This window comes from Camelus ferus, chromosome 5 (assembly GCF_009834535.1).
Source record: "Camelus ferus isolate YT-003-E chromosome 5, BCGSAC_Cfer_1.0, whole genome shotgun sequence".
Lineage (NCBI taxonomy): Eukaryota > Metazoa > Chordata > Mammalia > Artiodactyla > Camelidae > Camelus > Camelus ferus.
In genome coordinates, this window is record NC_045700.1 from 87,735,924 (window position 1) to 87,762,944 (window position 27,021).

At 46.5% G+C, this 27,021-nt stretch overlaps 1 protein-coding gene and 1 long non-coding RNA gene across 2 annotated transcripts in view; one reads left to right on the forward strand and one right to left on the reverse strand.

Moving 5' to 3' along the window:
- Nucleotides 1-27,021, forward strand: part of LOC116663782 (small cysteine and glycine repeat-containing protein 6-like) — a 30,877-nt gene that overhangs the window by 1,942 nt on the left and 1,914 nt on the right. The gene's annotated exons all lie outside the window — the stretch shown is intronic.
- On the reverse strand, nucleotides 1,732-16,540 carry LOC116663783. Its single transcript, XR_004320114.1, has 3 exons — nucleotides 16,528-16,540; nucleotides 14,551-14,554; nucleotides 1,732-1,880 (listed from the first exon to the last, which is right to left on the reverse strand). It is a non-coding gene; the product is annotated as an uncharacterized LOC116663783 (long non-coding RNA).

Below are 27,021 nucleotides of genomic sequence, written 5' to 3' on the forward strand. Positions count from 1 at the left end.
GGTCCTGCTATGAACCTGGGTTTGGAGTCAAACCGCCTCTGTTTGGGTTGGAATAAAGTGGGATTTGCCTTGGAGGGCGCAGATATTCGTATAGTCTACCACCTTGAGCTAGGTAGATTTCAGAATAGGACATAGGGAGCAGCCCTGCCCAGGGCCGGCAGATCCTTTCATTGGAGTCTCACTGTGGTTTGTGCCTGGACCCCAGGCGGAGCAAGATACAAGGGGAGGGGAGCTGTCTGGTGCTGCTGGGCTCCAGTAACGCAAGAGGGGTGGACAGAGGCACCCAGGGCCGAAGAGCATGGGTGTGTCGGTCATTGGTCATGATGTTAAATCATTCCCTGTTGTCCTTGAACCCTAAGTAGAAACTTGTTTGGTTGTAACCTGGCGTCTGAAAGGTTCTGGGGAAATTAAAGGAAGACCCTGCTTCACCCTGGGGATGGAGGAGGGAAGGGGCAGCAGGCCTGGATGGTGTAAGGGCAGGGGACTCCAGTGGGGCGTACCCAGCCCAGCAGAGCAGGGGACCCTGAGAGTCAGTGGAGGCAGCAAAGGGGCTCCGTGGTGAGGAGGCTGCAGGGGGAGGAGCCCGGGTGGGTGCCGTGAGTGGGGACAGCTGGGCCTGGGCGTGGGACCCGGCACCCTAGGGACTTCTCAGGGTAAGCTGAAGTGGGAGGTGCAGAGGCAGAGGGTGGGACAAACCTCCAGTAAAAAGCTAAGGGTGGAGCCCGCCTTTACCCCACATCACACAGAGGTTACTGTGGGATTTAATGGAAATGGGGACCTACTGTCATTAGACCCTTGGCCATTTGGGTGATGTGAAGCTCGACACTAGTCTGTCCTTGTTTGGAAACACTGTGTGCTGTTTATAGGGAAGATCAGCCTTGTAAACAAGCAAGTGCAGACAGCGTGGGTCTGAGAGTAAAACTTGCTTGAGGCTCATCTGAGAATCATTAGTTGTATGTAGTGCAGTTTATTTGGCCAAACCCCTATGCGTGAACTTTTAATCCTGTAATGATTGTCCAAACACACTACCCCCCAGTTATGGGGTTAGATCCCAGCTCTAATACTTACTAGTTTGTGCAATGAATTCACCTTTCTGATCCCTTATGCCTCAAATGGAAACAATAATGAAAATAATAATAATACCTAATCCATAAAGTCAGGATGCAGATGAAATGAATCAGTCCCTGGCACAAATTAAAAGCTTGATAAATTTTAGTGATACATTACATCTTTTCTCCCTTCTGATTATTTCCTTGAGCAATTTCCTGAGGATGGAATTATAAGATCAAAGGTTACCCATGTTTCGTGTACTGATGAAAGGTACAAAGATGCCCTGAATAAAATATATGTGAAGTACTCCCCCATAGAATGTATGATGCTTGCTTTATGATCTGCTCAGACACTAGATAGATGTTGAGATAATATTTTATTAATACAACAGATGAAAAAAATTAGTATTTTTCTTGATTATTAGCAAGGCTGAGTATCTTTTTCTAATTGTACACATGTGTTGATCTTTTGTATTTTTAACCTGTTTATTGTAAAGTTTCTGTATAGCACAGGGAATTAGATTCAATACCTTTTAATAACTTTTAATGAAAAAGAATAAGAAAATGAATATATGTAAAAAATATAGAACATCAAAACATTACTGTTAATATTAAAAAACCCCAGATATCTCAAGTTAAGGAATTTAGCACTTTGCTGTGTATGCGAATGTGCAGAGGTCTGGACTCATTGAAATCATTCCTTTGATATGGAGCTGGCCATCTAGGGCCAGTGTCCTGCCTGTTTTTTCTCATCCTGAGTTCCCTCGGGGGGCACCACTGGGGGCGGCAGCAGAGGCCAGGCTGCCTGCTTGTCTCCATGCTGAGTTCTCTCTGGTCCCCTCGGGGAGGAAGTAGTGTCTGATGACTTGACGACCTTTCATTCAGACATATGTAACAAACTCCCTGTTATCCAGCTTCAACAAAGATTCATTCATGATCAATTATGTCTAAGTGCAAAGTGATAATTTAACCCAAACAATCCTCACTATTGTTGTCACTGTGTTTGGAGTCAAGGCTCTCCCATCTGGGTGTGTTTCCTCAGGAATCTGAGACACAGTTGTAAGTCTATTTCCCAGAGGATAGAGGACCTTTTGGACAGGACCTACAGGCTTCTAAAAATTTGCAGGGAGTAAGATTGGGGTGAATTACTTAATGACACCTAAGACTGAGCTAACTTGAATATAAGAATCTTCTGATTTTCCCCCAAATTACTTTAGCTCATAGGAACCTGGAGACACTGAGGCCTTTGGTCAATTGAAAACTAGACCCTTGCCCCTCACAGGGTCATGAAGAAGCCCCTGTCAGGCTCTCACTGCCTCTATTTTGCCTGAATTCCCTCAGCCCATCCCCAAAGCAATTGTGTGTGCTTGAAGAGATGCAGAGTCCAGCAAAGTGCAAGGATTCAGAGCACTGCTCCACCTGCTAAGTGCTCCCTGGGGCACTAGTTCTCAAGTGTGATGTCACAGGACACTCCGGCGCTGGCGGTGGTGTGCCATCGAGAAGCCTGCAGGTTTCCATCAAGTCAGGTCTCCTTTCCTCCTGAAACCTCCCGAATCCCCGTCACTCCCCAGGCACCTGCACAACACCTCCCGTATACCTCACTGGTAACATCTGCTCCTGACTGTGTGTTACAGTTATTTAGGTATATTTTTATTTACATAAATTATCTTAGACACACTGTAGCCTGCTGTTTGAACACTTAATAAAACTTAAGTCATTCTCTCTCAGTTCCTGGAGATCTATCTCCCTCTTTTTGACAGCTGTGCACAGACAAGACATTTAATCTGACCTCGGTGGCAGACATTTTATATTTTATTTGTCTTTAACTACACTGCCATGAATAGCCTTGTAAATCATCTGTCTTTGCCCAATATGTAAAATTTCTGAGTTGAAAGGGTATATTAAAAAAAAAAATGTTCAGATTGCTAAATTGGTGTCCCAAGGAATAATACCATTTAGTACTTAGATTGTAGAGGAGTGGCTATTTCTCTATGTCCAGTTCAACATACTATTCATTTCTAAAAATAGTTAATGTGGATTGAGAAAATAGCATTTAAAAGACCATTGGAAGATAAAGATCTTAAATATCTCTCTTCTTGCTTGTTAGGTACACACTGATGGTTTGTGGTGGTGGTGGTGGTGGTACTGTTGTCAGTGGACGTATCTGGTGTTGAAGTTTCTTATTCCGTTCATAAAGAGTTCAGAAACATGACGTGGAGGTTAAAAAAGTAAAGTGAGGATTTGTTAAATAATAGTCAGTACACGCTCAAGGGGAGAGAAGGCAGGCCCAGGTGAGCAGATGCCCCAGTTTCTTTGGCAATTTGGTGACAGAGGGTGTAAAAATGAATGGGTGGAATATTCATCAGGGAGGGAAGGGTCTGGGGTCGTATTCCCTGATTTTCATACCAACTCCACCTTCCCAAAGGGAGGAAGGATTCTTGTCCTTATTTACTCTGGATTGGAAGTGTCATGGCGTCAGTGCAAGATGGGTACTTTTAATCTGCAAGGCTGATTTGATTGTAATGAGGGCATAATGAGGAAAAGGTTCCCTTTGGACACTGGAGCTTCCTGTTTTTTCTCTTTTTTTTTGTTGTTGGTCTCTGGGCTGCTTATCACCCCCAGAGTTGTGCCCACTTATCAGCCAAGAGGTTCCTGCTTTTCTTTCTCTGCTTGGGACCCCTGGTGCTTACATAATGCATGGTTTCCCGCATTTGGCCTGTGGCCCACCTTTTTGCTCAATTTCTGGCAATTGGTCTGCATCTCCCTTTCTCTGCTCATTTCTAGCTATCTGCCTGCTCTAACAGGGGTAGTATGTTTAGTCAATCATTACAGGATTAGAAGTACATGCATAGGGGTTTGGCCAAATGAACTGCGCTACATACAGCTAATAGTTATCAGATGAGCCTCAAGCACATTTTACTCTCAGACCCGCGCTGTCTGTACTCGCTTGTGTACAAGGCTGATCTTCCCTATAAACAGCACACAGTGTTTTCCAAACAAGGACAAACTAGTGTCGAGCTTCACATCACCCAAATGTCCAGGAGTCTAATGACAGTAGGTCCCCATTTCCATTAAATCCCAAAGTAAACGCTGTGTGATGTGGGGTAAAGGCTGGCTCCATCCCCAGCTTGCTGCTGGTGGTTTGTCCCTCTGGTAGTCACTGCTGCCCTACGCTCTGCCTCTGCACCTCCCACCTCAGCTTGTCCTGAGAGTGTTGCAGAAAAACGTGTTACAGCTCAGTGTTACAGCTCGGTGTTACAACTCAGTTGTGACGGCAACCTGGATCCTGGCAAGAGACCAAGCAGCACTCGGAAAGTTGGAGAACTCAGGTTTATTACGCCTGTGGGACCAGAGGAGTTAACACTCCAAGCTCTGGACTCTATCTGTAGGTTCACACAGGCTTTTATAGGCTGCCAGTTTACACGTTGCAACATCATATGCAAATAAGGTATAACAAAAGTTGACTAATTAGGAACAGGCTTTGTATAAATGGACCAATCAGGAGGGAGAGAAATAACCAATCAGGAGTGAGGAAAATGGACCAATCAGGAATGAGCTCCACTTTCCTAGAAGTAAGTCACTTCAGAGGAAAAAAGTTAGATAAAGCTGCTGGGCCAGGGAATCCGATGGTGCTGGCAGGAGAGTAGTGGCCCAGGCTGGGGGTCCTGCTGGTCTTTTTTTTTATGGAGATTCCCACCTCAAGAGGTCCCTACAGTGCTGGGTCCCACACCTGGGCCCAGCTACCCCCACTCACCACACCCACCCAGGCTCCTCCACTTCCAGTCTCCACACCACGGGGCCCCTTTGCTGCCTCTACTGATGCCAGGGGCCCCTTTTCTGCTGGGCTGAGTGTGCCCTGCTGGAGTCCACTGCTCTTACACCATCCAGCCCGCCGCCCCTTCCCTCCTCCATCCCCAGGGTGGAGCAGGGTCTTCCTTTAATTCCTCTTAACCTCCCAGACCCCAGATTACAAGAAAACAAGTTTCTACTAGGGTTCAAGGACAACAAGGAGTGACTCAACATCATGACCAATGACCGACACACCCATGCTCTTCGGCCCTGGGTGCCTCTGTCCACCCCTCTTGCGTTACTGGAGCCCAGCAGCACCAGTCAGCTCCCTTCCCCCCGCAGAAATGCCCCCATGAATCTTGCTACCCCTTGGGGTCCAGGCACAAACTACAGTGAGACTCCAATGAAAGGATCTGCCTGTCCTGGGCAGGGCTGCCCCCTATGTCCTATTCTGAAATCTACCTCAGCTCAAGGTGGTGGACGGTGGGAATATCTGTGCCCTCCAAGGCAAATCCCACTTTATTCCAACCCACACAGAGGTGGTCTTGCCTCCAAACCTTTGGTTTGCAGGCAAGACCATTAGCTCAGAACTTGATAAATCAACATCTGTCACTCCTGATGCCTGGAGTATTTCAGTTCATGAGTCACTTTTATGTGGTGTAGATACAAGTCTCTACTGAGAAGTTGACACTTCCATTGTCCCTCTCTCACTGGGGTTAAGATTGAACTGGGACATTTTTTTCTAGTGACTTGAGGTCAGTGCTCCACGTTTGTAGCACCAGCATGAACAAGAGCAAACACACCCTAAGGCAATGAAACCCCTGAATCCATGCCAAGAAAAGAAACACAGCTACCCAGACAGTTCTGTATGAGTGCAAGTAAAGGAACTGCCAGATCGCTGTGACCCCACAGAACCTCCTTGGCTGCCTCTTCCAGATCAGGGTGAGTGCTCGCCTACCTTGTGGACCTGAATCAGAGGAGCAGTGACCTGAGGGTAGCTTGAAGTCTCCCATTAAAGATGGACATGGCTTTCAACTTTTATATGAAACATTTACTGCTCTGTCTAAGGTTTTACAGGGGTGCAATTACAGGAGCAATGACAATTGGCACCTTAAGCTTTACATGTTTCAAAGTGAACTCTTGATCTTCCTCAAAGGAGTGCTTCTCTCCCAGAGACCACCTTCCCAGTTACTCTCAGTTAACAAGGACTTCATCCTTTCTATTGCACTGACCTAGAAGACCCTGGCACCATGTGGGCTCCTATTTTCCTCTCACACCTGCACGTCATTGATGAGCAAATCCAGTTGACATCACCAGAACACAACCTGCTCATGCGCCACAAGTCAGGGCCCCATCACCTGCAACCAGCAAGAGCTTCCTCAACATGGCCCAGCTCCCATCGTAGCCCCTCCATAGTCACCTCTCAAGGTGCTGTTTGGAGCAATCCTTTTACAATGTAAGACAGTGGTCTCCTTTCTCAACTCAAACCCTTTTTAGGTTGCCTGCTCCACCCACAGTCAAAGCTGAAGTAGACAATGACCTACAGTGACACTCATGAAATGCAGTCTCCCCGTCACCTGTTAAAATCCCTACACCTAGCACCCTCATTGACTCACCTTCTCATGGTCCTTCCCACTGTCCACAATTCTCTTGTTCCAGATAACTCGACAGTTCTCTTCCACTTCACTTTCTAGTCTTTTCTCCAGTGTCACCTTCTCCCAAGTGCTAACTGGACTATCGAACATAAAATTGCACCCTCTCTGCAATCCAAATCTCTCGTACTCTGCTCTGTTTCTTTTCCTTGACATCACATGTTAATATACTTTATTATTATACAGACTTCAGAGGCACAGAAAATGTTAGACCATAATCTCTTTGGTTCACAGTGCACTCTAAGCATGGTCTTGTTTATTTTCTTTACTAAGCATTCTAGTAGTTTAATAGGCTGGGACCTTGACAAGCTGGTCTAACTCTAAGGCTCCTCCCCACCGCAACCCACCCATCTGCACCCCCACACCCAGGTTAGTTCCTACGCTAGTGCTCACGCCCAGCATTCCTTTGGTTTTCTTCCTATGAATATACTTCTGTTCATTTGTTCATCTACTGACCAGATGACTGGACCTTCCATTGTTTCCAGGTCTTGCTGTTTTTGCCAGTGTTGCTATGAACAATCTTGTATACAGCTCCTGGAGCAAGCGTGCAAGGATGTATACATACCAGGGGTGGAATTCTTGAGTCTTGAGGAAATAAATGAACAGCAGTCAAAGGGGATGAGTGGAGGCTATTTATTCAGAGCTGCTATGGCAACAGGGCCACCCACAATCACTTGCCTTTTGTCAGAGACTCACAGGCAAACAGGGTGGGAGAGCTTTATGGTGGAAAAAGGGAAGAATCCAGGTGGCCCCTGACTGGAGGCTTTTGTGGGGAAGCTGGAGCTGAGCGCTGTAAAGTGGGGTGACCTATGTGACTGGTTGGGGTGCATATTTGGCTTTCTCTGGCTCATCACTAGTTGGAAGAAGGGACAAAAACTAGGGGAGCTGTCAGTTTATTAATTGAGTCTTGGCCATTTGGGGTCGATTGTTACAGGAATTATCATTTACTTCCTGGGCTCTTTGCTAGAGTTAGTGGTCCGACTCCTGTAAGCCTGACAGTGAATAGTAGGTCGGCTGCCTGAGCTGGCTATTAGGTAACCGTGCCCTGGGCACACATGCAATGCAGCAAAACCAGCTCCAGAGTAATGCCGAATTGTTCATTTGATCTAAGATATAATACATATATTTACATGTAATTGATCATCCTGCATTTTTAAGTGTAAACTAGTAAATTATACATATCTGCAAGCTAATATATTTGTTTCAGTATTTGTAATATTTAAGAAATGTTCATTCTTTGTAGAAAAAAGGGATTAAATATTTTTTAATGCTTTATGATTTTTAAAAAAAAAATTTATAATGTATTCCTAAATAGGCTGTCCGGAAATATTCATAACATGTAAACCCTCAAAGACAAATCTGGAATCCACTATTTATAGAGTATTTATAGAGTATGACTTTTTTACCTGTGGGATGTCAAAGTGTGCATCGATACATAAAATCTATTTATTGTTACAATTCCACCACCTATTATATTATATTTACCCTACCGTTATAAAAATCACCCTTACATACAAGTTTCTAGTTGTCAGGGATGTTCTAAAAAGAATGAAAAGTACTAAAATAAAGCTTCAGTTGTGACCAAAAAAAAATTCCTGGGGGTGGGAATTTTTATCTGTTTTGTTCATTGAAATATCCTAGAGGCTTAGAAAAGTGCCTAGAACATCGTAGGCACTCAAGAAATATTTTCCATTGAGGGGACACGATGTGTATACAAAAATATTAAGTCACTGGTGTGCATGTGTGATTCTGCCACGATCCTCAGAAGTAAAGGCTTTATCGCTCAGGTCTACTCCCTCTCTGTTAGTGCAGGCTTGCTCCCGGCTTTTGCTGACTTCTGTATATCCTACCCCGCTGGGCGCAGTGTTTGACAGAGTTAGTGATGGCCAGATACATGCTGAAGCAAATTCATCTATTTATATTATTATCCTTTGATGCCTCTATTAACTGGATGGCTGGCAAGTAGTAACCAGTAATAACACCCCCACCCCCACCCCAGCAAACAGTATCAGTGTGATTGTGTAGGGACATCTGAGCACAGACTGGGGCCCGGCAGGAAGAGCCCGTTGTCCCTTGAGCCAGTGAGATCGTCCCACAGCCTCTCCCAGGAAGCATCCCAGCCCTTGTTGTCTGCTGTGTGCTTTTACCTTGCCCCCCACCCCCTACCGGCCACCCCCGCTTGCCCCGCTGACCCCGCCCGGTGCCTCCTGCAGTTTTTTTTCAGTGCAACACTTCTGAAGCATCTACTCGCTGTGAGCACTGCCAGGAGGAGTGGGAGAGACAGAGGGAGGGCAGGACCTCTTTGGTCCAGCAGAAACCAGTAGGAGTAAATCAACTTCTGCAGTCCCGGAGTCAGCTGCCTGATCACTGAGCCCTCTTCTGCCCCTTTCATTTCTTGCCTTGAATGCGGAACAGACTTTGGTAGAGAATCCTAAGGGGTAGTTCATAGAGAAGGGCAGTACATCCCAAAGGGGGATTTATCCACGTTGTACGCTGTATGTATACTGCATGTGCTTTCACCTTCAAGGCACTCAGGGTGTGGGTGAAAGTAACCTATTAATTTTTATGTTCCTATATAGGCTTGTTTATAATAAAATATAATCAAAGTGTTTAGTGTTTTAATAACTCACAACTCTGGCTAATAGATCTGTTCACTTATAGCCACACGAGTATTTTATGACCATAATCTGCAAAGAGACAGTTAAGTAGTAAAGGCAATGAAATAAAAAGTCTCACTAAATTGGAGACAGATTTTACAATGTTAACAGGATCAAACTAAAGAAACCAAGACCTAAACAAATAGACTTTCCTTTAGGTGCTGAACTTCATCTGACTATAGACACTGAGATCAAAAGTTGTTAGAAAAGTCGATCTAGAGGTAGGGAGAACGTGATGTCATAAGGGTCCAGAAATACAATGTTCCCAGAATCCTTTTTCTGGCTTACGTAAAAGGACAGTTGTAGACACCAAAATTTTACCATCATGTAAAAATGTACTAGAGACAGATTATCCACTGATTACTCTAAACCCATCTCAAACACACATTGGGAGGTCTTACTCATTTGATGGGTTTAGTTGAATCTTTGGCTGAGACACAGTTGAACAAGAAAAAAAGAGAAGATGTCGAGGAGTCTTTGAATGCTGATTTTATGTGGTTTATTGGGAAAAGAATTGTCTTAGGTTTACAGAACCAGAAAGCTGTAACAGAGCTAGAGGATGGAGAAGCCACAGGAAGAGGGGGAAAGAAATGGAAACAAGCATTTCAACAGTAAAATATCAAGAAACTGTAACATTAAAACTCATCACTCCACTTTGGTGGGCTGACACTTTGGTGATGGACAGAGGGAGACTGTGTTGTAATTTTTCATTTGGAGACAGGATCTCAGGATGGGAAGATCAAACCCTTCAGCCTGAGAACCAGTCTCATGTCACCCTTGTGACATTCAAATCAGGGAGGGCTGGCAGAAACAAAGAAAATCTTACCAAGGAGGCAGCTCCCTGCAGCATCTTCCCAGAAGCGGGAGCCGCCCCCTAGTGGCAGCACTGCCTCTTGCAGCACCTCTGCTGACAGCAGCACTTCTGCTGACAGCAGCCCTTCCCACAGCCGCAGCCGCAGTCACACGAGTGGCGGCGGCACGTGCGGCGGTAGCAGCAGACCACGGGGGTGTTGCAGCAGCTCCCGCAGCAGCCCCCACAGCAGCCACAGCAGGAGCCGCCCCGGTAGCACCTGTACGAGGTGCAGCTGTCACAGCCGCCACAGCCACCACCGCAGCCACCACAGCCACAGCCACCACCGCAGCCACCACCACTGCAGCCACCACAACCACAGCCACCACAGCCACCACAACCACAGCAGCCCATAGTGTCAGCAGAGAGGACTCAGGAGAGGGGAGGACGTAGACTAAGGAGGTGAGGAATGTCTGATGCCACCTTCTGCCCCAGGGGCCCTTAAATACTGTCCCTCCTCTGCTGTAGCCCAATTGCCACGGAAGGATCTCACAGGACCTTCTATTTACTTCCTTCCTGAGAACCTTGAAATAACCTCCTATTTTCAGCAGAGCATCCTCCTTTGGGAACCTGGACTTTTCTGTTATGAATGATATACTTGTGTGTCATATCTTTAGTCCAGAACTAGAAAAGTGAAGGCTGAAGTGTAGGGAAGAGAAGGTCTCAGGGACTCAGGATGTTGCCTGTATCTCCGACACGACCATTGTAGACGTTTCCTGGGTCTCTGGGCACTCAGCAGGGTTTCTGCACGGTGCTGGGCACCCGGAACGGAGAGCAGGGAGAGACCGGACAGCCTCGGCTTCAGGGAGAAATAGATCAAAGGAGGGCATTTTCAGGGTTCCCTCTCTGGCTTTCAAAAGGTTAAGTTATCAAAGAGATGCCAGTTGTCAACCAGGGACCCCAAAGCCCTGGGAGCAGCACAGAGCCAGCAAAGCCGGGGCGTCTCCCCTCCAGAAGCTGCAAGCGTGTCCCCAGGGGGACTGTGGCGTGGTCCCTCCCTGGGAGCTGTCTGGAGCTCCTGGCCCAGGCAGATCTCAGTTCTCAAGACAGTCAAACAAGAACATACCTCTGCGGACCGCTGTTGACACCTGAGGATACCCGGGGCACAAAAAGGCATACTGACAGGTAGAGTCAGCCAAATGGAGACCAATCATTGCAAATAAACATTCCCCCTTAGCCATGGTCAGCCTGAAACACTAGTCTTGCCCATGGAGGCACGAGAGAAGGCCAGCCACCAGATGAAGTCTGTCTTGTTTTTGTTTACCAGTTACTTAACAGACAAACAACAAACAGGAACTTCACTCTTGGCCAATAATTTAGGAGGAAGTTACACAAAATTATATTTTTATCATTTGACATCACACAAATGTATTTTATTTTTGTCCATTTTAATGATGAAGAAATTCTTCTTGTGAACAAAGTATTTCAGGGAGCCAGGAAAAGCAGAAGTGAGTTTAAAGGAGAGATGAAAAGTACATGTGGGGATGTCTGCTCGTTCCATTTGGGTTCCTGCTCTTTATTTATTCTTCCAAAATGTTTCTATAACTTGGCGTGAGTAATGAATACCAGTAGAGAGAAAAACAACCTTTTTTCTACCCTGCGATGCCTAAGAAGTGGACATAGAAACAGGACTTTTACCTGGCTCTAGATTTAGACTTTCATGGTTACAAGTAATTGAAGATTATTCTTAAGTGTTGTAGGCATTTATTTAAACCAACAGCTGGCTGATGAACACGTACATCAGGCCAGGCACTATTCTAGACCCCGGGGCAAAACATACATACACACTTACATTCTTATGGGCACAAAGCTCTCAGAAGTGTGTTCTAATGCAAATATAGGTTTAAGAGACGGGATTTAGCAATATCAGCTGGCCAACAAGGAAGGATGTAAGAGGCCTTGTGAGATCGTTTATGGGAAGTGGGATAAACAACAACAAGGCACAGGCTGGGTCTCTGGGCTCAGCTCCTGAAGATGGTATATAAGGCCCCCCCCCACAGCAGGAGGCGGCATCAGACGTCCCTCACCTCCTGAGTCTCCGTCCTCCCCTCTCCTGAGTCCTCTCTGCTGACACTATGGGCTGCTGTGGTTGTGGTGGCTGCGGTGGTGGTGGCTGCGGTGGTGGCTGTGGCTGTGGTGGCTGCGGTGGTGGCTGTGGCGGCTGTGACAGCTGCACCTCGTACAGGTGCTACCGGGGCGGCTCCTGCTGTGGCTGCTGTGGGGGCTGCTGCGGGAGCTGCTGCAACACCCCCGTGGTCTGCTGCTACCGCCGCACGTGCCGCCGCCACTCGTGTGACTGCGGCTGCGGCTGTGGGAAGGGCTGCTGTCAGCAGAAGTGCTGCTGTCAGCAGAGGTGCTGCAAGAGGCAGTGCTGCCACTAGGGGGCGGCTCCCGCTTCTGGGAAGATGCTGCAGGGAGCTGCCTCCTTGGTAAGATTTTCTTTGTTTCTGCCAGCCCTCCCTGATTTGAATGTCACAAGGGTGACATGAGACTGGTTCTCAGGCTGAAGGGTTTGATCTTCCCATCCTGAGATCCTGTCTCCAAATGAAAAATTACAACACAGTCTCCCTCTGTCCATCACCAAAGTGTCAGCCCACCAAAGTGGAGTGATGAGTTTTAATGTTACAGTTTCTTGATATTTTACTGTTGAAATGCTTGTTTCCATTTCTTTCCCCCTCTTCCTGTGGCTTCTCCATCCTCTAGCTCTGTTACAGCTTTCTGGTTCTGTAAACCTAAGACAATTCTTTTCCCAATAAACCACATAAAATCAGCATTCAAAGACTCCTCGACATCTTCTCTTTTTTTCTTGTTCAACTGTGTCTCAGCCAAAGATTCAACTAAACCCATCAAATGAGTAAGACCTCCCAATGTGTGTTTGAGATGGGTTTAGAGTAATCAGTGGATAATCTGTCTCTAGTACATTTTTACATGATGGTAAAATTTTGGTGTCTACAACTGTCCTTTTATGTAAGCCAGAAAAAGGATTCTGGGAACATTGTATTCCTGGACCCTTATGACATCACGTTCTCCCTACCTCTAGATCGACTTTTCTAACAACTTTTGATCTCAGTGTCTATAGTCAGATGAAGTTCAGCACCTAAAGGAAAGTCTATTTGTTTAGGTCTTGGTTTCTTTAGTTTGATTATGTTAACTGTCTACAATCTGACTCCAATTTAGTGAGATTTTTTGTTTCATTGCCTTTACTAGTTAACTGTCTCTTTGTAGATTAAAATCATAAAATACTTGTGTGGCCATAATTGAACAGATGTATTAGTAGAAGTTGTGCATTATTAAAACACTAATTTTATTGTAAGGAAACCTATTATAGGAACATAAAAATTAAGAGGTTACTTTCCACCACACACTGACTCCCTTGTTGGTGAACCACACACAGTGTACGATGTGCAGGCGTGAGAGGAAAATCGGAGCCTAGGTGATGCCAGTGTCTTCTCGGTCTGTGCAACCGAAAGGATGAAGTTGCTCTTAACTGACAGTAACTGGGAAGGGAGTGTCTGGAAGACAAGCACACTTTTGAGATCAACAGTTCAGTTTCAAACATGTAAACTTGTCAATTGACTGCTCTCCTGTAATTGCACCCCTGTAAAACCTCGGATAGAGCAGTAAAGGTTTCATATAAAAGTTGAAAGCCATTTCCATTTTTAGTGGGGAGACTTCAAGCTACTTTCAGGTCACTGCTCCTTTGATTCAGGTCCACAAGGGAGATGAGCACTCACCCTGATCTGGAAGAGGCAGGCAGGGAGGTTCCATGGGGTCACAGCGATTTGGCAGGTCTTTTAGTTGCACTCACATAAAACTGTCTGGGTAGCTGTTTTCCTTTTCTTGGCACAGATTCAGGGGTCTCCTTTCCTCAGGCCATGTGTGCTTTTGTTCAAGCTGGTGCTCACAAATGGTTTGGAGCACTGACCTCAAGTCTCTAGAAAAGATGCCCCAGTTCAATTTAACCCCTAGTGAGAGAGGGACCATGAAAATCAATAGGCCAGAAGTTGGCACTTCTCAGCACAGACTTAGTTTCCACATCCCATACACATAACTCATAAATGAAATACTCCAGGCATCAGGAGAGACAGATGATGGTTTAACAATTTCTGAGGGAATTGTCCTTCTGTGAAACTGGGCTTTGGAAACAAGACCACATCTGTGTGGGTGGGAATAAAGCGGGATATACCTTGGAGGGAGCAGATATTCCCAGAGTCCGGCACGTTGAGCTGCGTTAAATTTCAGAATAGGACATAGGGTGCAGCCCTGCCCAGGGTGGGCAAATGATTTCACTGGAATCTCACTGTGGTTTGTGCCTGGACCACAAGTGGAGCAACATGCCTCGGGGTATTTCTGCAGGGGGAGGGGAGCTGTCTGGTGATGCTGGGCTCCAGTAACACAAGAGGAGTGGACGGAGGCTCGCAGAGCTGAAGAGCAAGGCTGTACTGGTCATTGGTCACTGTTTTAAGTCACTTCCTGTTGTCCTTGAACCTTACATGGAAACTTACTTGGTTGTAATCTTGGGTCTGGAAGGTTGTGGGGAATTAAAGGAAGACCCTGCTCCACCCTGGGGATCGAGGAGGGAAGGGGCAGTGGGCTGCACGGTGTAAGGGCAGGGAGCTCCAGCAGGGTGCACCAGCCTAGCAGAGCAGGGGCCCCTAGATTCAGTGGAGGCAGCAAAGGGGCTCCATGGTGAGGAGGCTGGAGGTGGAAAAGCCTGGGTGGGCACTGTGAGTGGGGACAGCTGGGCCCGGGTGTGGGACCTGGCACCCTAGGGACCTCTCAGGACAAGCTGAGGTGGGAGGTGCAGAGGCAGAGGGTGGGGCAGCAGTGACTACCAGAGGGACAAACCTCCAGCAGCAAGCTGGGGATGGAGCCAGCCTTTCCCCCACATCACACAGCGGTTACTGTGGGGTTTAATGGAAATGGGGACCTACTGTCATTAGACTCCTGGACATTTGGGTGATGTGAAGCTCGACACTAGTTTGTCCTTGTTTGGAAAACACTGTGTGATGTTTATAGGGAAGATCAGCCTTGTACACAAGCGAGTACAGACAGCACGGGTCTGAGAGTGAAATGTGCTTGAGGCTCATCTGATAACCATGAGATGCATGTAGTGCAGTTTATTTGGCCAAACTCCATGCATGTACCTTTAATCCTGTAATGATTGTCCACACACAGTAACCCCCCGGTTTTGGGGTCAGATCCCAGCTCTAATACTTACTAGTTTGTAAAATTGAAGGAAAATTAATAAAATGGCTGCACGTAGGCTAACAGATTGCATATTATTATGCTCGCCTTTAAAACAGTCAACTAACCAGACTGACCAGTTGCTACTCATAGCTCTAGTCCTGTAGTTAAAATAAAGCTACTAATTTTACTGTTTCTACTTTATTCCAGTAATCGAAAGTAGTAATCATGCTTGGTCTCTGAGTAGTTCTCCAAGCAGAAGGTCATGGGACTGTAACCTTACAAAATAGCCTAAATTACCAAGAAGACCACGCCTTGGGCACTTATAAGATAAACAGATCAAAAGACTGACAAGCCCCAGCCTCTATGGAATTGGTCACAGGGATTCGCCCTGACCCAACTCTGAGTCTTATGAGAAGGAAATAATTCTGTTGATTGTTATCCATGCTTTATTGTTTAAGCTATGGATATAATCCCCCTGCCCCATCCCCAAGGTGGATTCACGGTTTTAAAGGCACTAGCCTGCTGTGAGTCCTCTTTGCCCAGCAAAGCTATAAAGCTGCCTCTTTTCTTCTAAGCTCCAAGACCCTGTCTCTGAGTTATTTGTCTCCTCAGGGCCCAGAGCAGATCTTTCCACAACAGAGTGACTTCACCGCTCTGGTCTCCTTATTCCTCTAATGGAAATAATAATAGTAATAATAATAATAGTAATAATAATAATAGTAATAATAATAATAATAATAATAATAATAATAATAATAATAATAATAATATATCTAATCCACATGGTTATTTTGCAGATGAACTGAATCTGCAAAGTCAGAGATGGATAAATGTTAGCAACACATCAAGTGTTTTCTCCCTTCTGATTATTTCCTTAGAGTAAATTCCTAAGGATGGAATTACTACATCAAAGGTTATCCATGTTTTGCATACAGAGGAAAGTTACAAAGTTGCCCTCTATAAAAATATGTCAGGTCTTCGAACCCACAGTGTACAATGCTTGCTTTATAATCAGCATCAACACTAGATAGATACTAAAAATAATGTTTTGTTAATATAGCAGATGAAAAAAATTAGTATTTTTCTTGATTATTAGTAAGGTTAAGCACCTTTTTCTAACTGAACACATTTGTTGATCTTTTGGGTTTTTAAACTGTTTATTATAAAGAAGCTTTCTGTATAGCACAGGGAACTAGATTCAATGTCTTGTAACTTTTAATGAAGAAGAATATGAAAACAAACATATGTATGTATATGCAAATAAACAAATAAATACATTAAACCAAAACAAACAAAAAAAGGAACTTTAAACATATGTAAACTGAAAAATAATGCGCAACCTAACTGTTGAGAGGTAAATTTTATTTGGTGGACATTCTGAGGATGGGAGCCTGGGAGGCAGCATCTCAGATTGCTCTCAGAAACTGCTCTGAAGAGGCAGGAAGACAGGATACATAGGAGTTTTTGCAACAAAGACCAGGTAGTGGGAACATCCAAAGATTACTATGAATTAAAGAAAACCAGATATCTGTTTAGGAATTTAGAGCTTTTCTGTGTATAGGAAGGTACAAAGGTCTGAGCTCATTGAAATCATTCCTTTGATATGCAGCTGGCCATCCAGGGCCAGTCTCCTGCCCATTTTCCCCTCAACCTGAGTTCCCTCAGGGGGCACAGCTGGGGGTGGCAGCAGAGGCTTGGCTGCCTGCTTGTCTCCATCCTGAGTTCTCGCTGGTCCCCTCCAGGAGGCAGTAGTGTCTAATGACTTGATGACCTCAGCATCCTTTGTTTACTGATTGTGGCAGGCAACAGATCTCATTCAGACATATGTAACTAACTCCCAGCTATCCAGCTTCAACAAAGATTCATTCATGATTAATTACTCTGAACTAAATTTCTAAATAGGAAATGGTAATTCAACGCAGACAATCCTCACTGCTGTGGTCATTGTGTTTGGAGAAAAGGCTCTCTCATCTGGGTGTGTTTCCTCAGGAATCTGAGAGACAGTTGTAGGTCTATTATTTCTCAGAGGATAGAGGACCTTTTGGACAGGATCTACAGGACTCTAAAAACTTGCAGGGAATAAAATTAGGGTGAACTACTTAATGCCTATTGATTGAGCTAATGTGAATATAAGAATCCCCTGATTTCCCCCTCAAATTACTTTACTTTAGCCCCTAGGAACCTGGAGATACTGAGGCGTTTGGTCAGTTGAAAACTAGACCCCTGCCCCTCACAGGGTCATGAAGAAGCCCCTGTCAGGCTCTCCCTGCCTCTATTTTGCCTGCAGTCCCTCAGCGCAGCCCCGAGGCAGTTGCGTGTGCTTAAAGAGATGAAAAGAATCCACGAAACTGGAAGAATTCATATCACTGGTCCCCAGCTAAGTGCTCCCTGGGGCACTAAAGTCAAGTGCGATGTCACAGGACACTCTGGCACTGGCGGTGGTGTGCCATCGAGAAGCCTGCAGGTTTCCATCAAGTCAGGTCTTCTTTCTTCCTGAAATCTCCCGAATCCCCTTCACTCCCCAGGCACCCGAACAACACCTCATGTATACCTCATTGTTATCATCAGTCTCCTGACTCTTACAATTCTTTTATTAAATTTCTGTTTACGTAAATGATCTTGGACACAATGAAGCTTACTGTTTGAACATATACTAGATCTCAAGTCATTCATTCTCAGGGCATAGATCGATCTTCCTATTTTGACAGCCGTGCAGTGTTCTGTTGCACAGATACGACATTCAGTCTGACCTCGGTGGCAGACGTTTACTATTTTATTCGTTTCTAACTGCACTGCCATGAAAAGCCTTGTAAACAGTCCGCCTTTGCCTGGGATGGGAAATTTCTGAGTTGAAAGTCAAACACGTAAAAACAAAAATGTTCAAACTGCTAAATTGCTGTTCTAAGAAATAGTACCTTTTAGCATTCTTGCTGATAATGTAAAGGAGTGGCTATTTCTCCATGCCCAATTCGACGTTTTTCATTTTCAAAAATAGCTAATGGGGAATGAGAAAACACTGTTTAAAACATCTTGGAATATGAAATTCTTACCTATCTCTATTCATGCTTATTAAATACAAACGGATGGTTTGTGGTGATGCTGATGGTGGTAGTGGTGTGGGTGTGATCTTCTATGCAAAATTCATTTTTTTTTCAGAAGAGATAGCACCATTCACCTAAAAATTGCATAACTCCAAAACCTGATTTGTTCACATTCAATGTGAAAATACCATTCTAAATTGAGAAGTGGTTTTATGCTCTGTTATAGAGAATATTTAGATTGTAGGGACACCTGGAATTGTCTAAAAATCTGCAGAAATGAGTCTTCTGTGACTAAACAAGGATTTTAATTTCTATTGAGGAAATGTACTTGTGAGAAAGATACCCCCCCACATTGAATTTAATATATATGTGAAATTCTCTACTTTTATGATTTTTTTGGCTAAAAAGGAGTATGCTTGGGTCACAATGGCAGATAATCCTGATGCCCAAGGGACATTTTGTCAAGCTTAGTGTGAGTGCTTGGCTATTGCTGTTATTTCACTGAAGATCTTCTTTAAAAAAAGAATATTTCAGGTTGAGGTGGGAACCCCCACAAAAAAAGACTGGCAGGACCCCCCCGGCAGGGCCACTACTCTCCTGCCAGCACCATCCAGTTCCCTGGCCCCGCAGCTTTATCTCATTCTTTGCCTCTGAAGCAGCTTACTTCTAGGAGTTTGGAACTTACCCTTAAAATTCTATTGGTTCCCTGAGCTAACTCCTGATTGGTCCATTTGTTGTATTTCATTTGCATGGAGCTCACTCTTGATTGGTTATTTCCCTCACTCCTGATTGGTCCATTTCCCTCACTCCTGATTGGCCCATTTCCCTCACTCTCAAATGGTTATTTCTCTCCCTCCTGATTGTTCCATTTCTACAAAGCTTGTTCATAATCAGTCAACTTTTGTTATACTTTACTGGCATATGACGTTGAAAAGTGTAAACTGGCAGCTTGTAAAAGCCTGTATAAACCTACAAACAGAGTCCAGAGCTTGGAGTGTTAACTCCTCTGGGCCTGTTGGTGTAATAAACCTGAGTTCTCCAACTCTCTGCTGCTTGGTCTCTCGCCTGGATCCAGGTTGCTGTCACAACTTAGCTGTAATACCGAGCTGTAACACTGAGCTGTAACAGATTTTTCTGCAACATTTCTGGAGGCCCCAGCAAGATTCCAACCACGCCGGTCCCTTGAGCCACCGGGGCGGTGGAGCAACCTCCTGGAGGTTGGGAACTCCAAAAGTGAACAAGGAGGTGTGCCACCCAACAGTATTCTGTGTCCTCCTTCGTGGAGGTGATTCAGTCCTCTGGGCGGCTGTGCCCCAACTGGACTCAGTGGAGGGACGGACCAACTCACCAAGCAACATGGCCAAACAAGGTAGGGGCCCCGGAAAGTGTCCATATATAGGTTAGGGTATTCAGGTTCTGTCCAAGTGGACAGAAGTGGAGACTGATCACCTCCTACAGGCTCCCCTTCTGACGGTAGTCCGGACAGGGAGATCAGGTTATGCTTCCCATTTTACAGTAGTCTGGATGGGGAGATCTGGTTAGATTAGGTTAGATTAGGGATGCCCCAGTGATAGGGAGGCAGATGTGCAAATAATCTTTGTGTATTTGTGTGAATGAATGTGTGGCCTGTGAAGCATGTAATCAGGTTCTAGTTTCTAGCTCCACAGCATTCTGCTACGGAGATCGAGAGAGTCCCAACCTGTGGTTCCATGGTGACCTCATACGGCTCATGGCGGTATCAGCCCCTTGGGTTATCGATCGGAGTCAGCAGTTTATACGGACCTGCCAAAGCTAAGAGGCACCTTCGTCCCCGTGAAGGGAGCGGCCAGGCAGATGTAGCAAAAACACTCCCTTTGTCTCGTTTGCGAAACCGGCACAGAGTGGCTACACAGGGAGGGAAAGGGACATAGAACAGCTCATGAGTAGACTTCTGTGCCCTTGGGGACTAAGATGAGACTACTTTAAAGAGTTTCAGACCCGACCTTGTCACCAGTCCCCCAGAATATCCTGTCGCGATTAATAAACCAGCCTCACTATTACTCCTCCGTCTAAAATTAAGACCACAAGACCTGAGCCAGAGGGAGCCACCCCAGGACTGGCTGAAACCCTCCTTTGAGGTCCCCCTTTTTGGTCCACTTATTCTGCCACCGGCCGGCCATCCTGGCCTCATATTTTGTCAATTCAGGCTATAGGAAAGACTTTATGCAGGGACCCCTAGAGCTCATCCAGGCCCAGGGGAGTCTCAGGGTTACCTGCCTAATGGGGAGCCCCAACTCATCGGCAGCACCTGCAGCTGGGCAGATAGGTATTAGGCCCAGTGAGGCAGCGAGCTTTTTGAAAACTCCCTGTTTTGAAGAGTGGAAAAAAACAGAGATACTGGGATCACAGTCCTCGGTGCCAGGAGCAGACCCACACCTACAGGCCATAAAATCTGCCAACTAATAATAATGGGAGCCTCAGAATCAAAGCCGACAGCTCTGGGCTGCATGATTGAGAATTTCAAAAAGGTTTTCTCAGGAAACTATGGAATTAAATTGTCACCAGAAAAACTGTGCACGTTGTGTGAGTCAGAGTGGCCCACCTTCGGACTGGGATGGCCCCTGGAAAGCACACTCGACCTGTCAGCTGTCAGGGCCATATACTGGATAATCACCATGCCCCCAGGGCACCCTGACCAATTCCTATATATTGACTCTTGGCTAACGATCGCCCAAACCTTGCCTCCATAGGTCCGGGTCTACGGGAATGGTCAGGGACAATATAAGATCCTCGTGGTCCTGACATTAAAGATGAAAAAGAAAGATACAATGAGGCCAGTCCTTTGGGAGAACCCTGAAGAACTGCCAATGCCACCCCTGCCATATGTTCCTCCTGCTTCTGCGGCTCCACCACAGCTGCCTCTACTGGATGGTCCACCGCCGCCTGTACCACCATGGTTGCCCTGGGCTCTGAGCTGGGAGCCGAAGGGGAGGAAACTTTGTCGGGCCCTGCAGGCTGCCCAGCCAGCAGCCACCCTCCAGATGCCTCTCTGGGAGACCCAAGGGCTCCAACAAGTTAACAATGATGGCTCCATACAGCCTGGCCACTCCATCCTGTACTACCAGCCTTTCGGTACAACAGATCTCCTGAACTGGTGACACCACACTCCGCCATATTCAGAAAAACCTCAGGCCATGATTGACCTCCTAGAATCCATCTTCCAGACCCACCAGCCGACTTGGGATGACATTCAACAGCTGCTACTGACACTCTTCAATACTAAAGAAAGAAAGCAGATCATAACAGAAACTAGAAAATGGCTACAAGAGCAGGCCCCAGAGGGAACCATGGATGCGGAGGAATGGGCCCAGGATGCAGCCCCAGACACAAGACAAGAATGGAACTCTAACTCCCAAGCTGAACGGGAGGCTCTGCGGACATACCAGAGAGCCCTTCCACATGGGCTGCGAGCCGAGGCAAAGAAACTAACCAACATGTCTAAGACCACCATGGCCCAAAAACCAGACAAGTCCCCATTTACTACTGTGAGAGGCCATTTGGGAGCCCAAGAGATGTCAATCATCCACTGTAAAAGACACCAAAAAAAGAAATGACCCCATAAACAGAAGAAACCAACTAGCAGATCAATCGATGCGAAAAGCAGCAAGTCAGTCGGGCAATGCCAGAGAGCTTGGGGCCATCCCAAAGGTCAACTAGCACCCAAACTGCTGTCAACATCTCCAGCATACGGCCAAGAGGAAAACTCATGGGCCAAAACTAAAGGAGGAACCAGCAGAAAGGAAGGATGGTGGGTGATGCCTGACAAATGGATATATATACCTGAACGATGAGCCCACCAGGTGTCCTTCAGCAACATGAGCTCACCCCCCTGGGGAAGACTGCCTTAGAGGCCCTGCTGGGACGGTACTGTCTGATCCCTCGACTTCCATCCCTCTGTGCCTCAGTCTCAGCACGCTGCCTCTTATGTGCCCAGAACAATGCACAACAGGGGTCAACTGGACCAAGAGAAATCCAGTGCTGTGGCCAGCCTCCTTTTAAAGATATGGAAATGGGTTTTGCAGAAATGGGGTCCAGCAGAGGATACAACTACTTGCTGGGTTTTGTCTGCACCTTTTCAGGATGGGTAGAAGCATACCCAATACGGACTGAGGAGACAAGAGAAGTAACAAAGGCCTTACTCAGAGAAATTATTCCCAGATTTGGGATGCCATTAACCATAGGGTCAGACAATGGACCTGCATTCGTGGCAGAAATAGTACAAGTGGCAAAAACACTAAACATCTGCTGGAATCTACATGAGGCCTGCAGGCCCCAGAATTCAGGGAGGAGAGAGCGCATGGGCCAGACCCTACAAAAGGATATGATAAAGCTCAGTCAAGAAACTCAACTATCTTGGACTTACACTCTGCCCGTGGCTCTCCAGTGGGTACTCTATGCCCCTTGGTCCAAGATGGGATTCTCCCATTTGAAATCCTATATGGGAGACCCCCTCCCCTGAAGATACTAGGAGAAAGAATTAGGGAAGTGGGAAACTTAGAACTTCATAAGCAAATGCAGGGCCTCGAAAAAACTATGCAGAAAGTCCATAGGTGGGTAACCGACAGGATCCCAGTCTCACTGGGAACAATGTTACACCCATATGAGCCTGGAGATCAAGTCTGGGTAAAAGATTGAAAAAAAGAAAACCCTTGAACCCACTTGGAGGGGCCCTACCCAGTTACATAACCATCCTGACAGCTCTTAAAGTTGCAGGTTATCACCCTGTGGATTCACATCAGAGTAAAGAGAGAAGCATCACCATGAGACGAGGACTTCTGGAGAGTTGACCAGGACATCGAGGAGCCACTTGAAATCAAGACCGCAGATGCCCACTTCACCTGCCAGAGAGCACCAAGCCTTGCTCTAGCCACACCCAGAAGCTGGCTAGTCAATGCACAGCGGAAGCCTGAGGAACCACCGATCAAGACGTAAAATGAACTGCGCCCTTACTTAATTTTATTAATGAGTGTTGTTGCTATATTGCTAGCTGTAGGACTGATAGCCACTGCACCCCAGGACTGAAACAGAGGCCAGAAACTAATACTAGCTGTATTCTATCTCTCTACAATAGGAAGCCTAATGGTCAGTCAGTGTCTGCTATAGGAACCATACCTCCCTGTTAGAAAAAAACTCAAACCCTTCTGCTACTTGTAAAAGTAGTTGCTGACATATCTCCTTCAATGATGGGGGTTCCAATGGGACCCAGTAACCAAATTGCATTTGGCAGGGGCCTTCTCCCGAGATATAAACCCCCAGCCCACATGTTCAGGGCCCTCCTATAGACCTGGTAAGGATTAGGAAAAGAAAAATAGAACAGGTTCATGCCTTATAACCAGGACCCCCAATTAAGTCCCTTAATAAACAAGGTCCGTCACCTTCTTAACGCTACTAACCCACAACTAGCAAGTGATTGCTGGCTCTGCCTGCGTCCTGGCCCCCTCCAGCATGTAGCCAGCCCGGTAGGTCTCTCAGATCTAACCAAGTTTAATGGCCACCCTGGGTGGTCCTCAGACTGCAGATGTAAGCCCCAAGTCAGTTAATGTACAATTGGCCCATACAGCTCCTGACTGCATCTCCAACCCGGGGACAAAACATCCTGTAGGAGATCTGGCCACTGACCAGTGTGCCCAAACCCATAACTGCACAACTGCACATGGTTGTATGCCTACCAAACTCTGGTGCACACTGAACCCAGGAACCTTTTTTGTATGTGGGGCACACTCCTACCGGTACCTGCCAGCCAGCTGGACAGGTTCTTGCACGTTGGCCTTCCTTACCTCTCAGATGGACATAATACCTAATAACCAGAGCCTTCCCATACCCCTGATGGCCCATACTCGACATAAAAGGGCCATCCAGTTAATACCACTACTCGATGGGCTGGGAATAGCAACTGGAGTAGGCGCAGGAATAGCCTCATCATCCCACTATCACCAGCAATCTGCTGAGGTCATTGAAGATTTAAAACAAGTGGCCGAGTCCTTAATGACTCTACAAAACCAGTTGGACTACTTAGCAGCAGTAGTCCTACAGAACAGGAGGGGTTTAGACTTGCTCACCGCCAAAAAGGGGGGACTCTGTCTCTTCCTAAATGAGGAATGCTGTTTCTATGTAAATCAATCAAGAATTGTCAGAAATATGGTCCAAAAACTACGAGATCGAGCTGAATGCAGAAACCAGGAATCAGCAAATTCCTGGGCACAGTGGAATAACCTCTGGACTTGGGCCTCCTGGCTCCTCCCCCTACCATTTCCCCTCCTTATGATCCTTCTAGCACTGCTGTTTGGTTCCTGCATCCTTAATCTCATTACTCATTTCATTAGCTCATGAATAGAGTCACTAAGTCTACAGCGACTAGTTACTCAGTACCGGCCTCTGGATCAGGAAGAGCCCAATGGCGAGTAAGGGGCACCACTCTAAAGGTTGAAGCTCACTACAGATGTTAAAGAGAGCATCAAAAGGGGGGAATGAGGTGGGAACCCCTATAAAAAAAGACCAGCAGAACCCCTGGCAGGGCCACTACTTTCCTGACAGGACCATCCGGTTCCCTGGCCTAGCAGCTTTATCTCACTCTTTGCCTCTGAAACAGCTTACTTCTAGGAGTTTGGAACTGACCCCTAAAATTCTATTGGTTCTCTGAGCTAACTCCTGATTGGTCCATTTGTAGTACTTCATTTGCATGGAGCTCACTCCTGATTGGTTATTTCCCTCACTCCTGATTGGTTATTTCTGTCCCTCCTGATTGGTCCATTTCTACAAATCTTATTTCTAATTAGTCATCTTTTGTTATACCTTATTGGCATATGATGTTGCAAAGTGTAAACTGGCAGCCTGTAAAAACCTGTGTAAACCTACTGACGGGGTTCAGAGCTTGGAGTGCTAACCCCATTGGGCCTGTTGGCATAATAAACCGAGTTCTCCAACTCTCTGAGTACTACTTGATCTCTCGCTCAGATCCAGGTTGCTGTCACAACTGAGCTGTAACACATTTCTCTGCAACAAGGTCACAATACAGATTAGAAACAAATGAAACATTTAAAATGTTAATGTTGATGAAAGTAGATCTTCCATTAAAGAATAAGTTGTGATCACATTTAAGCAACCCAGCCCAGGGAAGTCTCTTCTCCTCCTTACTCAACACTGCCCATCCGTCCTCCCTCAGAGATAACCACGAAATAAGAAAGTCTTTTGAGGCAACTTTGTAAGGATGACTCAGCTTACTTTATTAGATATTTAGAAGGTTGCTATGTAATAACTAGAAATACAAAGCAGCCACTGTGAAATCAGGAATCCACCGTACTTAGAGGCGGCAGGGGCAGACCTTGGTAGACAAAAGCAACGCACACTTGTCACAGGACAGAACACGGAGGAGGAGGATCGCAGTCCTCCTGGTTCGAGGTCGGGGCTGCGGCTGCTATGCAGGTGCTAAGAAGTGCTCACAGCTTTGATGTTCATTATTCCTGCTGGTGAGATACTTTTCAGGTGTGAAGACTTGTAGTCAAAGCAAAAAGAGATGAAATTAAAACAAGGTCCCAACACAGAGCCCAAAGGGACAAACCTCACCCAGCAGGGCAAGTGGGTCTGGGAGCAGCAGACAGGAACGGACTGGGGGAGGCCGGCCCTGCAGCTACTGCCTGGGGCGGAGACCAGGCCGCCTCCCCCAGGGTCAGCAGACTGTCAGCGTCCCCAAGTGCTGCAGCCACCGGAGCCACTGATGAATAACCGAGATGCTCTCCCCCTTTTCCCACTGGATTTCCTTGTATAAGATGTCCTGCCATCAGTCTTAAGAAGCAAGAGTCACCAAAGCCTCAGAGTCTGAGAAACTCAACCAAAAAGAAAAGTCCCGGGAATTTCGGGTGACAGGGAGACAGCTGCGAGAGGACAGAGGGATGGAGGGAAACCTTAGCATTGGGAGCAAGCAGACACCCCCGTGGCACCTGCGGACCGGCCCCCTAGTGGCAGCATTGCTTCCTGCAGCAGCACTTCTGCTGACAGCAGCCCTTCCCGCAGCCGCAGTCACACGAGTGGCGGCGGCACGTGAGGCGGTAGCAGCAGACCACGGGGGTGTTGCAGCAGCCCCCACAGCAGCCGGAGCAGCAGCCCCCCAGGTAGCACCTGTATGAGGTGCAGCTGTCACAGCCGCCACAACCACCACCGCAGCCACTGCAGCCACCACTGCAGCCACCGCAGCCACAACCACCACAGCCACAGCTGCCACCGCAGCCACCACAGCCGCAGCCACCACCACAGCCACCACAACCACAGCAGCCCATGGTGTCAGTAGAGAGGACTCAGGAGAGGGGAGGACGGAGACTCAGGAGGTGAGGAGGGGTCTGATACCGCCTCCTGCTAGGGGCCCCTTATATAGCATCTTCAGGAGCTGAGCCCAGAGACCCCTTGTTGTTGTTTATCCCACTTCCCATAAACGATCTCACGAGGCCTCTTACGTCCTTCGTTGTTGGCCAGCTGATATTGCTAAGTCCCATCTTAAACCTATATTTGCATTAGAACACCCTTTTAAGATCTTTGTGCCCATAAGAACACAAATGTGTATATATGTTTTGCACTGCAGTCTAGAATAGTGCCTGGCCCATTGTAAGTGCTCACCAGCCAGCTGTTGGTTTAACTGAATGCCTACAACATTTAAGAATAATCTTCAATGTTTTATAGCCATTAACGTCTGAACCTAGAGCCAGGGAAATGCTGTTTCTCTATCTACTTCTTTGGCATCGCAGGATAGAAAAAGATGGTTTT